At 39.2% G+C, this 18,600-nt stretch overlaps 1 protein-coding gene across 1 annotated transcript in view; it reads right to left on the bottom strand.

The window, feature by feature from the left end:
• The window catches only part of BBS9 (Bardet-Biedl syndrome 9), a 278,937-nt gene that overhangs the window by 90,711 nt on the left and 169,626 nt on the right, over window positions 1-18,600 (bottom strand). The gene's annotated exons all lie outside the window — the stretch shown is intronic.

Genomic DNA, 18,600 nt, shown 5'->3' with positions numbered 1-18,600 from the left:
GCAGGGGAGCAAATAAGACAAAAATCAGCTTCATGCACAAACCTGAAGTGTGCTTCTAGAACAGCTTTAGCTGATGTCCATACTGCCCAATTCATGGCTGGCTACCTGTGTGCTAACGCCTACCTGTGTCAACATAAGAGCTCATTTGCCCTTCTGGGAGCAAGTTTAGAGATGCAAACTGGCAGGTGACTGCTCCTCTGGCATTAGTGACTGACAGGCAGTGGTCATTTTGGGAGGGAATGGACTTTGGTAGGTGTTCACCTAAACTCTTGTAGAAATGAATCTGAATTTGCACAAGGAAACAAATGAGTAGTAAATAGGGATAAGGCAAAATTCAGTTTGTGGAAAACATACTTTAATCAAATTAATGAAATCTTGCATTTAATTTAATGACCCTTCTCTATGAGTAACACAGCATCTTAAAAGCTATATATGATTGTTCATTTAAATTTGAAAGCATCCTACTACCTAATGAACTTCAGACTATGAAGTCACAGAACAGAATGTGCAAGGTGGCCCTGTTATCTAGACAGGACATCCAGCATTCCCAGTCACCTCTGCCTTCATAACTGTAAATGAGCATAAATACCGTCTGTGTCTCTACCAAATAGTACAAGCCATGCACTGAAAATAATTTATTAATCTCCAAAAAGAAAAAACAGAACTCCAAGATTAGAGAATGAAAGAAGAAACTGGGAGCAGAAGGGGAGTCGATCCAAAACAAAGATGATCAACGGGAAAAGAAACAAATCTGAAATATAGATATTACAGGTCACCAAAGGACAGCTAGATGCAGTTAATGGAAAAATAAATCAGTTTTGGCTGAATGGTGTATGTTTTCTAGTTTGCTCATGCAGTGAAGTGCACAATATAGGTCATTAATATCAAATAATGAGAATCCAAAAAAATATATTTTTAAATACTTGATAGGACACAGTACTTTAATAAAGTGTACAAATGTTAGAAATCAAATGAAATTTAACAGGGGTTCTTGTGTTCTTGAATTATTATTATTATTATTTAGTTTAGTTACATTTTTTCCATTACTTCAACTATCAGAAAGCTTCTCTGAAAAATACTTTTAACAAAGGGAAAAGAAAGAATGAATGGTAATTTAATTTTAGACCACTCCAGATTGATTTCCAGTCCATGCTCAGATGTCTGGAAATCAGCCAAAATAAAAACTGTATTTTAGGGAAAATGAACTAATACAGCCCATGAACAGTTTATTATCCTAAAGTTTAGCTGTTGGCTATAAATATTCTAAAATGTTAAAACTGCTGCTCAAGGGTATTTATGTGTTGGCTTAGCCTCATGTTCATGATGGAGCCCTGACCTATTCTCCACTTGATCAAATCAACAAAATGCTAATGAGGATAGGAGAAGCAGCTGTCCTAATATGACATTTCTTTCAGGCTTACAACCAATTCTACTGCAAGAAAGCCTAAATGCAGTCGATACAGAAAGGCTGGAGGGTGGTTTCACTTTGCCTACTGCTGCTCTCCCGTTCAGTGAGACTACATAGACTTAGCAGTGCATGTGCTTAACGACATTTTTGGATTAGGTCCTGTGTCCACAATTTTAGAGCTGTGAGAAAATTGCCAGGAAAGAACATAAATGAGTTCTGGCACAATGCACTGAACACAAGAATGGAGAGGCTCCCCATTATACACAAACCACCACCCATGGTGGCATAAAAATAAAGTAGTTTTTCTAGCAATGGCTCATTATGCAACAGAACTGAGAGTAACTTTACAGTTCCACTTAATAAAGCACTGCACATGATTTACAAAATTTGCACAATGTTCTGGGTTCTTTTCTCAATGCTCCTGTAAGGGTTCTGAATATACTTCAGCTATTCTGGATGCAATGCACACGACAGTATAAGCAAATGCAAGCTGGGCAAGTCATGGTTTCTCTCCTCCCATTTCTTTTCTTGAATTAGTTTTCGCGCTCCCACAATTGTGTGGTGAATGATTCAGGGTGCTGAGCAAGTCAAAAGCTAGGATGCTATTTCATATTATGCTTAATTCCATATATATGGCCAGCTGCCAAAATGAGTAGTCATGTTCTTCTCCATACATCACGATGCACACATCAATCTCCTCCACATCACTACTAGCAGCTTTGAACCTGTAAGCCCAGCGAAAACACAGACCTCATAAAATTATAAATTTCCCTTCTGGTGATCTAACTATAATGGATAAAGACTAAGCTAAAAAAGTGGCCTTAAAGCCAAACTCTAGAACGAGCTTCAGTAAAGGGAGAAAGGCTGTTGCCACTGCTTTATCTTCTCTTCTTCCCACCATCACTTAGTTGTAAAGCAACGGCAACATCCTTGATTTAGGCTGTAGCTCATTCCTATATGAGCAGCGCAGTTTTAAATTTGCTAGAGAACCTAGCTACTACAGGCAGCCTAGCTATACAAAAGTTACCTTCTCAGGCACATTTTGCAATATGCACTGAGTTGCAGTGACTGTTTTGCTTAATGTCACTTGCAAATGCTTTTAATCCTCCTTCACAAATATAAACTTTGCTGGACTATGACAATAAAGAACTAATACCTCTTAGATGTGGAGCATTTGGTGTATTTCTGCTTTTCTCAAATTCATCTGTGCTATGTTCTTCTGTTTTCCTTTCTTAGCTTGCTTCTTTTTCTCCTTCCAACTTGCAGTGAGAAAGCTCAGGTATCTCTAGTAGGAAATCTCTATCAATTACCAATCTCAAAGCAACAAGTTGTTAGTACTCGTGCACATGAAAAAATCTGACAGTTTTTGGAATGTTAAGAGCATGAGAATAAAGCTACACAAGCAAAAATTTATAGATAAACAGAGCCAGAGGAAAACTCTAACTACATATATTTTCTGTATTGTTAAGATTTTCTTGAATGGGATCAGAGATCAAATAATAAACTGAGTTAAAACATTTTGATAAAGATACTTTCCAGAAGACAGGCTTAACTTTTCATTTTTACATAGTCTTCAGAGTTCTGACACATAGTCAGGGTATTGCACAATGCTCCATGGTCCAGCACTCTGTCCGTGCCACTCAGAGTAACAGACTTGGTGAAGACAGATACATATATTACAACAATCTATCATCCAAAATAAACAAAATCATACATTAAATTCATTATTAACATGAAGGCACGGGCAACTTTTATAGAGGTATTTCAAAGACAATTAAATTAAGAGTCCAGATTTGATTAAATAGTGTTTTGGTTTTTTTTTGCTGTCATACTTAATAGAAGATATAAATTGAATATATATATATATATATATATATATATATATATATATACTGGCCTAACTGGTGACACAATAATTTAACTCCACTTAGTCAGGAAATATAGGAAGTTAAGTAAATACAGGGTTTCTTTGGTGGTTCACCTCATTCTGTGCAGTAGCATGTGCTGTAAATAACCTATTGCTGATAAAAGCAAATGTGTTCTCAGTCAATGGCACAGCACGTTTGTTTTGAGGTTGGCAGGAAGGGAAACAGACCTAGTTGTAACATCACTCCAGACTGCATATCCTGCATTGCTGAACATTTTGGAAAATCTTTTACTTCCACTCATAATACACAACTGTAGTCTGTGTTTGCAAATATAAGCTATTTTGCACTCATTATATATTACTGAAGACCTAAACTTCACAAGCCTTATACACTGGATATTGCTTACTAGCACTAAAGCATAGGCATTGATCTACCCATGCAATCAAGGAATTGCACTAGCATTGTTTAGGCTCAGAGTTTGTCTGGTCTAATTTTCCAGTAGCTATTACAAAATTCAAGACTGAGATTGTTTTTCATTCTCTTTACTTGAGCCTCATATCTTACTCTTGCAAACTCAGCAGTAAGCTTAATACTAAATTGGCAAGGGGAACGTGGCAACCTCCGGAACGGAATTATTGGAACAGGTGAACAGATAAACACAAGGGTACTAGGTAGAGTATGACAACACAAGAGTAACCTAGATTAGAATGTACTTAGAGATGTTTGATAAATATTTGATAAGGCTGACAAAAATTGGACTACCACAGAGTAAGAAATAATACTGCATTGCTGGAACCACCGATTTTAATAAAGAAGGCATCTGTTACGCTGCTGCTTGTGCATTCTGTGGAATATAATTCAATATATCCTAAAATGAAATGTTTTGTTCCAAGATATACTGCTACTCTTTAAGAAAGTCATCCAATCGCTTTCATCTTTTCCTCAATTACAGTGAACTCACATCACTTATTAAAGCCCAGTATTATATATTGTTACTGTAATAGATGTATGCCACGACCAGAAAGGGTCAGACAACCTGCACTAACCATAGTCAAATTTACTGAGTCATAAACTGCTTCCTTTAGAATTCTCCGGTGAAGTTTGAAATACGGGACACTTTCATGCCTTGAGGACAATATGGTTACATGTATTGCATCTCTTAGATGCAGGTGATAACCTGCAAATCAATAACCAAGGCGTTTGTGAGTAAGCCATCAGCCATGAGAGCTTTGACAGCACACTGGGATAAACATGGGGCCCTAAATGACCTTTCTATTAAAGGCAGAACGTGATCATCTGAGTTAGGCATATGTTCACACTGTGGGCCTGTCTCACCAGCATTTCAAAGAACTATGGAAGAACTTCTAGCACTATTGCATACAAATTGCAAAACGTTTGATAAAAATCATAAATAAAATGACTCATTTTAAGACCTACAGCCAGAACTACTGAAACGCTTACTGCTCCAACATACCAAATTGAGAACATTTCCTGGCTTAAGAGTTGATGTGCAATTCTGAGCAATGATAGACTATCAGGATTTGCAGTTTAAGCCTCTTCTGAGATTTGTCAACCTTAGCAGCACAGTATCACCAATCTGTATAATTACGGTGATTTAATCGCTTTTATGGAAAAGCTCTGATCTACGTAACCTTAATAGTACAGCAACATTTGGAAATTTTTACCCCAGTAATCAAAAGAAAAAACAATGTTGATATCAACTCTGGAAATGTTTCTGTATTATCCACAATATTAATTATCTAGGATGATATGCTCTGGCATTGCACATCACCTGTATTAGAACTAGTGTCTATTTCTTGATGATGAGTCACAAAATTCTAGCAATCCTCTAAGTTTGATCAGGGAGGGCAGACTATCTCTCCCCAGTTTTGGGGCTGGCTCACCTGTCAGCTGCCTCCCAGACTACAAATCTAGCCATGGTCTTCACTTAGCAGAATGCTCTTGCCAAGAAGAATGTGGGGACCCAGATGGAATGCTGGCTCAGAAATGCAGCTGCTTAGTTCCCCGGTTGCAGGGAGTACTTGAGCCTGTTGCTGCTGGTGGAGGGTGGCAGAGATACCACCTGTGTGAGGTGTGAGCAGGTGGAAGATCTTTACAGCCTGGTGAGAGAGCTCACAGAGGAGGCAGAGAAATTAAGGAGCATCAGGAAGTGTGAGCAGGAGATAGACTGGTGGATTAACTCCCCAACATACCTGGGAGAAAGGCACTGAGGTGATACATCCCAAAGAGTAGTGGAACCCCTGCCCTGTCACCATCAGACAAAGAGAGGGGACTTATGAGTTGGAAGGAATAGAAACAGGTCTCAGCTCAGTGTTCTGGGCAAGCCCCTTCCTTATCTACCTTGATTCCCCAGGTCCCCCTGCATAATAAGTTTGAGGTTCTTGATTCTCAAGGGACAGGTTAAGTAAGGATGCAGTGGAAGGCCCACCCATGAGGTTGTCTAATGTAAGGCAGTCAACTTCACCTCTCAAGATTGCCCCCCCCCCCAAAAAAAAGGAGAAAAGGGTAATTATTACCCTTTACTGATAGCTCAGGCCAGCAGCAATGAAATCACTGAGTGAAGCCTGAGGGCTAACAAAAGGGACTTCACGTTATTGGGGTGGTTAGTTGATGGAGCAGGAGTACAGGTGGTGTTTTCCTCTATCCCTTCAATTACAGTGAGGGATACTGAGAGGATCAGGAAAAGCTGACTGATAAATACATGGCTAAGAGGCTGGTTCCACTTCAGGAATTTGAGCTTCTTAGATAATGTGGCAGTTAACTTGGTGCCAGGCCTGATGGCTGCCAACAGGTCTCACCTGTCTCAAAAGTGGGAAACTGATCCTGGCCCAGGAGCTGGCAAGGCTTGTAGAGAGGGCTTTAAACTTTATTAAGGGTATAAAATGAGGCTCGTTAGAAATGAACCTGGGGGTGAGGTAAACGGCTCAGCAGAAGTACATCTACACCAATGCATGCAGCATAGGCAACAAACAGGAGGAGCTGGGAGCCATGCAGCAGGCAAACTATGACTTGATTGCCCAAACATGGTGAGACTGCTCCCATGACTGAATGTTGCAATGGATGGCTATAAGCTCTTTAAAAGGGATAGGCAAGGAAGGAAGGGCAGTGGTGTGGCTCTCTATGTTAGAGAGGGTTTTGATGTTATTGAGCTCAGGGCTAGAAATAACAAAGTCTAGACTTTAAGGACCAGGGGGAGGCCACCAAGGCTGACATCCTGGTGGGGGTTTGTTATAGACTGCCTAACGAGGATGGAGAGACAGATGAGGCATTCTCTGAGCAACTAGAATAAGTGATGCAATTGCCAACACTTGTTCTTATGGGGGACTTCAATTTTCCTGATATATTCTGGCAATGTAATGTAGTACAGAGGAAGCAGTCTAGAAGGCTTCTAGAGTGTGTGGAACACAACTTCATGTTGCAGCTGTCAAGAGAGCCTACCAGGGACATGCCCCACTAGACCTGCTCCTTGCAAACACAAGAACTGGTGGAAGATATGGAGGTCAAGAGCTGTCTTGAACAGAGAGACCACAAAATGGTAGAGTTCTCTATTCTTCGTGAAGTCAGGAGTGAGGTCAGCAAAACTACTACCTTGGACTTCCAGAGGCTGGACTTTGAACTTCCAGAGGCTGGTCAGTAGTAGGGAGAATCCCTTGTGAGTCTGTTCTGAAGGGTAAAGGGTTACAGGAAAGCTGGTTGCTCCTTGAGAATGAAGTCCTAAAGGCATGGGCAGGAAGTCTTAACAGCACGGGCTGTTCACTTCTGCTGTAAGAGCCAGTTGGGAAGAAGACCAGTGTGGATGAACAGGGAACTTTTGCTGAGACTCTGGGAGAAAAAGGGTCTATCTCCTTTTGAAGGAGACAGTACAAGAAGTTGTTAGGATATGCAGGGAGAAGATTATTAAGACAAAAGCCCTACTTGACTTCAACCTGGCCACCATAGTAAAAGACAACAAAATATTTCTACAAATAGATTAGTAATAAGAGAAGGGATAAGGAGAACCTCCATCCTCTACTGGATGTGATGGGGAATGTGACCACTGAGGATAAGGAAAAGGCAAAGGTTCTCAATGCCTCCTTTACATCTGTCTTCAAAAGTCATACCAATTATCCTTGGGGTATTCTACCTCTTGACCTGGAAGTCTGGGATGAGGAACAGAATAAACCCCCCATGGTTCAGGTGGAAACAGAGTCCTACTATTCCATCTGCACTGTCACAAGTCTATGGGGCCAGATGGGATCCACACCAGGGTGCTGAGGAAACTGGCAGAGATGACTACCAAGCCACTTTCCACCATCAGTGTTCCTGGTCAACTGGAGAGATTCCAGAAGACTGGAGACTTGCCAATGTGATTCTTATCTACAAGAAGGGTCATAAGGAGGATCTGGGGAACAACAGCCCTGTCAGCCTGACCTTGGTGCCAGAGAAGGTTATGGTTACATACTGTCTTCAGGGAGATCACATGGCACTTACAGGACCAACTGAGGGATCAGGCCCAAGCACCATGGGTTCATGAAAGGCAGGTCCTGCCTGACCAACCTCATCTCCTGTCATGCTCCAATATATAGGAGGGAGATGAGGTTCTTAGATTATGTATATACCCGGTGTGAGATTAAGAAACAACGGTTCAAATGTTGGTCCGACCAGTTTATTACCAATGTTGACTAGGGAGATGGGGAAGGCAGATACTGTCTTAACAGTATTGATGGCTATCTCCCCACGGAGATGAGTACCACACAAAAGAGTGTTCAGCGGCCATTGAGCTGCAGCTTTTCTCTTTCATTGTCCCAGGACACGCCCATCTGCTTGTCCCTTAGACAAAGGATTTCACAACCCTTGCCCAGGACTAGCTTGGACATGTTCGGACATGTTCATCAGCAAACTTTGAGGCAATGGTATAAAATAATAATAGTCTCTTACATCTCCTTCTATGACCAGGTGACCAGCCTGGTGGATGAGGGAAAGGCTGTTGACATAGTTGGCCTAGACTTAAGCAAAGCCTTTGGCCCTGTCCCCCACAGTACTCTCCCGGGGAAGGTAGCAGCCTATTATTTGGACAGTCTTTGACTGTTAAGTACTGGCTGGAGGGCCAGTGAACGGAGTTAAATCCAGTTGGAGACTGGTCAGAAATAGTGTTCCCTAAGGTCAATATTAGTAATCTGGACAAGAGGATTAAGTGCATTCTCAGTGAGTTTGCAGATGACAAGTTAGGAGGCGTTGCTGATCTACCTGAGGGTAGGAAAGGTCTTCAAAGGGATCACTGGGCTGAAGCCAATGGGATGAAATTCAACAAGATTAAGTGCCCAGTCCTGCAATTCAGTCATAACAACCCTGTGCAATGCTACAGGCTTGGGGCAGAGTGGCTGGAAGACTGTACAGACTAAAAGGTCCTGGGGGTGTTAGTCAATGCATGGGTGAACACAAGCCAGCAGTGTGCTCAGATGGCAAAGAAGGCCAATGGTATCCTGACTCATATCAGAAATAGCACAGCCAGAAGGAGTAACGAGGTGATTGTCCCTCTGTACTCACATTTGGGGAGGCTGCATCTTGAGTACTGTGTTCAGCTTTGGGCTCCTCACTACAAGAAAGACATCGAGCATCTGTAGAGAAGGGTAATGAAGCTGATGAAGGGACTGGAGCACAAGTTTTAGGGGAGTAGCTGAGGAAACTGGGATTGTCTGGAGAAGGCTCAGGGAAGACTTTATTGCTCTCTACAACTCCCTGAAAGGAGTTTGTGGAGAGATGGAGGTCAGCCTCTTCTCCCAGGTAACAGCAATAGGACATGGAATGGACTCAAGTCGTGCCAGGGTAGGTTCAGGTTGGATATTAGGAAAATCTTCTCAGAAAAAGTGGCGATGCATTGCAATGAGCCACCCAGGGAGGTGATGGTGTCACTGTCCCTGGAGGTATTCAAGAAAAGTTCAGATGTTATTCTAAGGGACATGGTTTAGTGGCCCACATTGGTGGTATGTAGACAATTGGACTAGATGGCCTTAAAGATCTTTTCCAACCTTGGTGATTATACAGTCCTAAGTAGCCTATAATGGCACTGGTAATCTCCATAAAACGGCATGAAAAATCTATTAGCAATTCCAGTAACAATCTCCAACAAAGAGCACGTGGGAATGTGCTCCCTCATATCAGACATGCCAGTATTTCTTTAGAAGATTCAATGTTTCCATTCAAAACTCTTATTTTAAGAGAGGTTGCAGAGTCAGCCCTGGGGGAGAACTGATAATAGCAGTTTCAGGTGTTTTCATGCAATCTTGTATCTCAAAAACACTCTTTTCTCTTTTTCTGAAGAAAATTTAAGGCATTAGCTCATAGTGTGGATGGCTGCCTTTTGGAATTGAGAGTGGGGAAAGGGGCATGAGACACCAACATTAATTCTAAAAGAAATTATTTTGGAAAAAAAAACTCTAATGCATCCACAATGTCTTTTTTTTCCAGCAAAAGTTCCTAAAGACCTAGACCTAATCTCCCTTTGGTAGCCAGTGTTGACAAGCTACAAAGTGAGTCTTGGCATTTTGTGTAACCTGTAAAAAAAAGAGCTGGAAAACCATTTTACAGCCTCATTCTGCATTTAACTAATACTCATACGGTATGTCAAATCATTACATTAGTACTAACTTCCAAATTCTGAGAAAGACAGTGAGACTCAAAGATAAGGATGGAAGTAGCGATTGTTCTGTAGTCTTAGTTATATAACATAAACCATACAACTCCAAGCCCAAGTTTCCACCATCAGGTAAACAAATGCTTAGAGAGCACAGTGAATTTTCAAGATTTCCTCAACCTTTCAGTAGAGTTTTTCAGAAGCACAAAGAGCCTTAAAGTGGAGTATTTGGTTTTGTTTTGTGCTATTGAACATCTTTTCAATTCCCTCTTTTATATGAAGATGAATGGTGGAAGCAAGAAGTATCTGCATTGTCTTACGCCTGCCAACATTGTTTTCCATGGCCATGAACAGCTGACCCAAATTTAATAAAAATTCCTGGCAGTCACAAAATCCTTCTTGGCCAGGAATACTAAGTGGGCATTTGAATAATATTTCTCTACCCTTTTATTATTTAACTTTTAAATAATATCTCATTAGAAACCACAACAGCCTGGATGCCTTTATATTTCTCAAAGACTATCAAGAAAGTATAGGAGACATGATCATCAATTGGGAAAGGACTGGCTTCATATTTTGCTTATACTCATCTCCTGTAGGTAATAGTTTAGTAGAGACCTGGGGATTTTTTTAAATCAGATCAGAGGCATTGCTGGAATCTGAAGACCAACTGCATATAAGCTGCTCTGAAAGTAATGCTTCATATTTATCTCCATGGAAATTAAAACAGATACAAAGACCACAATAACACTATTTCTAGAGCAAACTCTCAGTTAAAAACCACTGTTTTTCAACACAGTCATTACTGCTAGTTATGCATTTTTGCCAGCCATGAACAAGAGTCATAAACACGTCCATGATAGATGCCATTTTGTCAGACCATTCCTCTGCTGCCATCTGTCACATATCAACAAAATGTAATGGAATATTGGAGGAAAGGTTCAGACCCTACTGCCATACCACCAACATTCACCTCTAACATGCTGGGCAGACACAGTAAAATGGGAAGCACTGCTTCCATAAAAGCCCTCATAGTATAGTCAAAACTTCAAATAGAATAAAAATAAGACTTGCTACTTACTCATGTGTAATACTACATTTCACAGGTGATGTATATACAGGCTCCTACTAAAGGAGAAATTGCACTCAGTTGGTATTGACTTAATGAAGGAATTCTCACATTAATCTCTTAAGCTGTACTGCTCTTTAGAAAAACAGACTCTGTGGAAAAGAAAACCTCCATAAATCTCTTCAACTCTCTCAAGAAAAATAGGCTTTTTGTAGTCCATGGATTTTCTTTGCACCTTTTCTTGTGGAAACAATTAGCTTAGCAATTTTAAAGTATTAGGTACGCCCAGCTGCAGGCTCCCAGTATTCATTTTAGATAACAATGTCTGTACAGAAAAAGACAAGGATGTAGTCTCAACAGTACTACAGTGGGAAATGAGAAAGTGGACTTCTAATAAGGCTGTCTTGAAGGAGCTTTCACTTACCTGCAGCTGTCACAGATTTCAGCATTTTAAGCCAGATTTGTTTGTGGCTCGAGTACAGACTTGACTCTTAATTAGTTCAAGGACAAAATAGTGTTGCAACTCAACTTCCAAAAAGCTCGAAACTGACTCAGACTGTCAGAGACACAATAAATCCTTCTGACTTTAGATGAATTTCAGTAGTTGGTCCCTTGATGATTTCCATAGGCTACAACTGTAATCAGAACTGTTCTAACTACACTTTTGTCATGAGTATAGAGTAGCCAAGCTTCAGACAATACTGGTTCAAAACCATGGCCATGGAGCGCTGAGAAATCTGCTCTGAGAATGATACTGAATGATTCATTCAACTGACCATTTTCAAAGCTCATAGGCACAAAACCGTAATCTAAAGAGCATGTACATTTTTTTCCAAAATAATCTTTAGCTTAATTTATACGTCTTCCTCCTACTTATTTTGATGTAAAATACTGCTAGGATTGATTTCTGCTCTACTACACTGACTTAACTTGAAAAAGTTAACTGCTTGACTACATAATTTGAAAATACTTCTACTATTATGTTCAAGAATATCAGTATCCAAATAACTATCAGTGTAGTAAATTTGATAGCTACAATAACAGTAAGGCAACCTGTACTTTATATACCGTAGAAAGTTAACTGTGGTTATTAGTTCTATAGTAAATATGAACTAAACCAAATATAAATTTTGGTAGATTTTTACAGTTTTTTATAGCATGTTTAAACACTTTAAAACAAAATCAAGGATGTCTCTCTGCTCATTTGTGTAGGCAACTGATAATAATAAGAAAGGTATAGTACAAAGATGAAAAGACTCAGTGGCTAGTTGGTAACAATTTACATTTCAAAACTCTTGAATTGTTTGTACAAATCCAAATGTTTAATATTCCTTTCTATAATAAAAAAAATGAAACTGTATCAGAAACTTTATTTTACATCATTTTTTGATAAGTTACTCTGTAGATTGCAGTTCCACACAGTTGTGTATCATACAAATGATGATTTACAAGAAAATATTAAGTGAATACCTACATTTAAATGAATCATTAGACACTTCAAACAAAAATGTTCCAATTTTATTTCCTAAGAATTGTTTACATAAGGTTGTAGTAAACAAGTATCTCTGCGGACTGGAATCGTGTAATGGTTCCTGAAATTATCTAGGCACTTTAAGGACAGTAATCTTAGATTAGAAAACTAAAGTTGTAGAATCCTCCTAAGCTGCACCCACAACAACAACATGGAAATTATCATACATTTCTGTAGACAATGTAACATAAAACAACAACTAAAATACAATCAGTAAAGCTTGTAAGAAAAGATATGCAACTGTGCAATGTCTGGGAGCAACTTCTGAGGATCTTTAAAAAATTCAGTTCAAAATGTGGTTTTACTAGAGTTTATAGCTCAACTTCACAATCATTTCTGTATAGCTGTGTATTTTATCTAAAGTAATAATGAATTTTCTGCAAATTAAATTTAAAATCCATTAGATTACATAACTATAAATGCTGAGGTTGGGTGGGTTTTTTTTGTTGGTTTTTTTTTGTTGTTGTTGTTTTTGGTCTTAGATGCAGTAAGTATTAAACTATGAGAATAAATTTAGTAAATATAAACATACAAGATAAGAACTTTGAATTTTAATATTCAAGTTATCTAAAAACACCAAAACACAAAGAATTTATCTAAAAACAGTGATGGCACAGTAGCGAGTGCAAATGCCAAAGCTTTGTTCTGATTAACAGCTTCTCTGAAATATCTGTGCTTAAGCAATAAATGTAAATACCAGCCCATCGTCTCTGTTACTCTCTCAGAAAGACACAATGGTTATTCTGAATTATTACAGTGAAGTCAGGCACATATTTCCCTAAAATCTTTAAGACTTTCTTTGTTTAGATAGATCATTTATGGAATAGATTTACTGGCTTACAGTGAAAAAATTCTGCCAGGAAAATAAAGTCCTACATGTTGTGAAAATTCCTACAGCTGCACAACATTAAACCTGACAAATCTGTCTCCCAGTGTTGTAAAATTCTGATCAACTAAGTCAATTGCAAAGTGATCTGTACTATTGCACTACACCAAAATAAATAAATAAATGAACAAACAAACAATGGCAAAGATATATTTTTCAGTCCAACCATTCTCTGATTCACACTAATTTTTCATCTTGTTTTCCAACAGCTTCTTGGACTTACTCACGATACACTGACATATAACTCATTACTTATGAAAGAGCAAACTTTTTATATCTAAAATATTGAATGAGAATATAGGATTAAAAATACAGCCTAGGTAATTCTTTCATAGTAATGTGCATGCAGCAGTAGCATATGAAGCATAAATAGTAGCATATGAAGTAGCATATGACAAATACATAGCATGTACAAGAACTCCTTTATATTTATTTTCTACAAACAACACTTCCAACTCACTCTATCAGAAATAGTTTAGAACTTGAGAATGGAGATGTTCAGAATACTACTGAAAACTTACCTTCTAGACCATAAAAAAATAACAAAATTCTTGAAATCAAACCATTAATTGTCTCAAGCAGACTGCAATTGTGGTAAGAAAACCAAAATTTGTAAAGAAGAAAATGGAAGATAACAGATAGATCACAACAAACAGAAAGGAAGTCTATAGCACTGGCACGAGAGTCTACATTCCCTGAATTTGTACTAATGATTGCAATAGAGGTCAGCATATCTGTATTGTTATTGTAGCTGTAAGCTCATGGAAAAAGTAATGATGTTGCAACAGAGACTTCAGTGCACTCAGAACTTCAGTTCACATTCAATTCCCTACCACGCTTTTGCAGTCCAAGATGAAACCTGTGCTACTTTGTCCTCACTCTAACCAAAACATCAAGATCAAAGTTACCCTGAAAGTGTAATTCACATAGACCCAGTGACTAGAGGGGGTAAGTAAGAAGAATTATTATTTTTCATTCATAGAGATGGAGAATGTTCAAGCAAGCATTTTTGTACTCACTCAAAGCAAAAGCTGTTGGCAAGAAACTGGTCATACAACTGCACTAATTGCATTCATTTCCAAATATCATGAACTTTATCTTATTCTTTAGTATGGAATCATACCATATTTGGATGAGGGTGAAAAAAAATCAACATTAACTATTCCAGTAGTAAAAAGAAAATACCATTAATTCCCTCTCATAAGATAATCTGATTGATGCTCAAAGAGCATGCTAGTATATAACACAGTGACTGACACCCACCTCTGTACATCACACACTTCTAAATAGCAAGAAATCAGCAAGATCCGATATTTATTAGAAGCAAGAGTTCAATTCAATGTAAACCAAATTGTATTTACTTAAGAGTGTTGGCAAATTCAGGTGCCAGGGCTCCATGCCATTCCATCACAGGTAGGTTGCAGACAGTAACGGAGTTAGCCATCTCAAGGCTAACTGGAACATTGTCTGTGCAAGCAGTCATCACAGCAGTAATACTGTAAATACACTGAAAGAGATCTCAGTCTGGCATAGAATTCAGGACTTCTCTTCCTCCTGACGTTTCCTCTTTAGTGCATTTCTCCTCTGTCTTCCAACCTCCTCAACAGTACTTTTCTATTTAACTATAAATCAGGAAGTCCCAGCACAGCACCTCAGAGAGTATTCTTGTTACTTTCTCAATGAGGAACCTCAACGTTTCCTGCTGAGACAATTTGCAATTCAAGCATTATGTTTCTTTCCAGTAGATAAGATACTTTGCTCTGTTTTGCTTTTCTATTGCTACTGAAAACTGCTTCAGTTTTGTTGTAATCTAGCAAGCCATATCAGTGGGAGAAATCAGAGTTTATCCTTTTTTCTCGTGATGAAATACAGGTGTTCCTTACTAAGGCGCCTACACTACTTTTCTGCACTAGACCGTGTATAACTGTTAACACATTTTAACCTGTACAAAATTGTGCTGCTAAGATTTGGTCAGGCACCAGATGGAGCAAGTACATAAACACACTTCTCACAAGTTTGGTGGATGGTAGTCTACTAGTTTCAGTGCTGATGTTCTCCAGTGACCTACAGAATTCATTGGAATACTCTAACTTGATGAACTCATTTTATTCCTGTGATTTCCATCTTCACATATGAACGCAAATCTATTGCTAGAGATGTTTATTTTCATATTTCCTGCTCAGATGTATCAAATCATAGAATCGTGAAGGTTGGAAAAGGCCTCTAAGATCATCTAGTCCAACTGTCTGTATGGGAACTGTTGAATCACAGCCTGAACCACTGATTGATCACCTGAGGCAAGCACTGAGTCAGCTGCAGGAGCACAGGTGAAGGTAATGTACCCATGTGATTGAAAGGGGTGGAGTCTGGCTCCACCTCTCCCAGACCCCATTTAAGGGCTGACCACCACCAGGGAAGGATCTCTTGTTGGAGATCCCTCCTGTTTGGAGTCATCAGCAAGCCTCAACCATCATAAAAGGTGAGCCACCCTTTATTTACCAGTAGCCTGTGTACCATCTATATAAAGCCTTACGGAAATATACCATCCTCTGTGATATCTCCTCTGAATTCCATCCTTTTGAATTATCCACCCTACACTGTCTTCCTACCAACAATATCGTCCACTAAACAACATCCCTAAACACCACATCTACAGGTTTCTTGAACACTGCCAGGGACAATGACTCCACCACTTCCCTAGGCAGTCCACTCCAATGTATCACTGCTCTTTCTGAGAAGGTGTTCTTCCTAATATCCAACCTGAACTTCCTGCACGTCTTGAAGCCACTACCTCTCATCACTAGCTACCTGGGAAAAGAGGCCACCTCCCTTCAGGTGGCTGTAGAGAGCAATAGAGTCACCCCTGAGCCTCCACTTCTCCAGATTAAACAATCCTAGTTTACTCAGCTGCTCCTCATAACATACATGCTCCAGAGCCGCCTTCTCTCAGCTTCAAGGCACCATATGGGTTTCTGCGAACCAGACAGGAGGCCTCTCACTGAATGTCCTGCCATCCACCACCTGACCTGAGCAGACACAGCCACACTGTCTCCACTATTGTGTCCAAGTTCACAAACAGCATATCAATGGAACTGACACAGCCCTATGAAGTGCACTGAGTAAAGGCAGAAACCTGGCCAGCATTAATTTTGCACTGTAGAATTACCTTTGTACGAGTAACAGATACCATCTACAAGAAGAAAATAAAACCTCTCAATTTATAATCACCTCTCCCAGGAAATAAAAGATCTACCAAGAAAAATAATTTTTATTTTTCTCTCTTTCATTTTCTCTTATTGGTTCTGCATAGCTTAATTAAATGAAAAGTCATATATATACACACACACACACACACGCACAAGATAACAAATATCCTTTGAGAGCACAGCATATTCACTATGCTCTTGCTGCAGTCTCTGGTGTCTGAGCAAGAACTCGGGCCAAAAATATCATGTACAGAAAAACACTGCAACACTGTGATTTCATGCCTAGTGTTACCTTATGGTTTAAGTAGCTCCCTTGGCTCTTACACTTGTAGCAATTAGACTTTCCAGACAGCTCAGTGGCAAACATTCTAGGTTCTCTCTACACTGCAGCACTAACTGGCAGATGGCAGTCATTCTTACTGTGAATGAATTAAATTCATTAGTAAAACACAAGTCTGTAAACCTAAAGATTTATTTAAATTTAAATTCTGCCTTTCATAGAAAGCTACAAAGCAACAGCAGCCAGTTGTGTGATGCTGCGATGCAAGTCTTTTTTTTTTTTTTTTTAATCATGGGCTATAATCTACAGTAGGATACACAGGTCAGTGTGCCACTGTTTCTGGAGTTCATTAACACACCTCTACCCTTTTCCTTTCTTGATAACTTTATTTTTCAGCAATCAGATTATTTCAACACAGAATGCTATCTCCTGAAGAACACCGAAACACTCTAAATTACTGCCTCACATGCTTGATCAGAAAAGTGGAGCATCAGACAACGAGGAGAGAATGCCTGCCATATGCTCTTGTTTAGTGCAGTTGCCTGAAGTCAGAATTTTATCAGGATTGTATCCTAAATAATGAAGATGATATACTTCTGCATTACCAGTACTTAATAAATGTGACAAAGGTTAAGCAATACACATGCCAACATGACAGCTTCTTTTGACCCAAAGTCCAGGTGGACTACAATTAATTAGCACTCTGGAAAAGCCAAAGCTCTAGGCCTTCACTGGAAGTTTCAAGCTGTTTTAGTGAGCAGATTCTGGAGTTTTAAGTTACACTGTGGTGGCAACTGATCCAAAAGTAATGCCACCTGTTTATTATCATGGAAATACAACAAAGAGCACAACAATACTAATTTCACTGAGTCAATTTTCAGCTAAAAAACACTGTTTTTCAAGTCACTATCACTAGATACACATTTTTGCCAGCCATGAACAAAAGCCTGTGTGCCGTGCTTGTCAAAATCTGCACCAGCGTCGCTGTCTACACCACCACTACTGCTGAAATTCACCACTCACCACGACAGTGCTCACATCCACTGATCGATCTTCATAAACATTCAACAAGCATCAATGAATGTCAGTGGGTACATTTTTTTCCACATAGAGAAATCAATGACACACTTTTGCTTCCATGTCAGATGCCACTTGGTCAGACTGCCCCTCTGCAGCCATCTTTCACACAGCAACAAAATATTACAGGATATTTGTCTGCAGGTTCAATCTCTACTCCCATACCACCCACATCCACCTCTTACGCTGTGGGCCAACATAATAAAGCAGGTATCATTTTCAGAGCATCCTGCATACACTGCTGCAGAAGGTATCTTTCTCTCATTGCTCAGGTAAACCATGCCATTGCATTTAACTGCGTGTTTCAATTACACGCGTACCTTGCACCTATGTGAAAGAATTAGCCAGGTAAAGAAGAAGTTGGATGCACTATAAACAAATAATTAAGTGTTTTCTACAGGTGCATAAGGAAATTCTAATAATCTATTTCTGAATATTGATATTTGCAACCTCTATGTCTCTTCTAAACATGACACAACTGATTTATGATCAACACTGAAATGTATTAAAAATCAAATATTACAGGGAAAATCATGAAGATATATTACACAACAAGAGAAAAGAAGAGAAGGTACAACTTAGTAGACAGAATGGGTAATTGCTGTAGTCTAAGTCTGAGGGCTTAGCAGGCACTTTATTAA

Source organism: Cyrtonyx montezumae, unplaced genomic scaffold (genome assembly GCF_038088225.1).
Source record: "Cyrtonyx montezumae isolate F1298 unplaced genomic scaffold, pur_monq_1.0 scaffold_8, whole genome shotgun sequence".
Taxonomy (NCBI): domain Eukaryota; kingdom Metazoa; phylum Chordata; class Aves; order Galliformes; family Odontophoridae; genus Cyrtonyx; species Cyrtonyx montezumae.
Note: the sequence above shows the minus strand (reverse complement) of the source record. Positions and strands in the feature narration are given on the sequence as shown.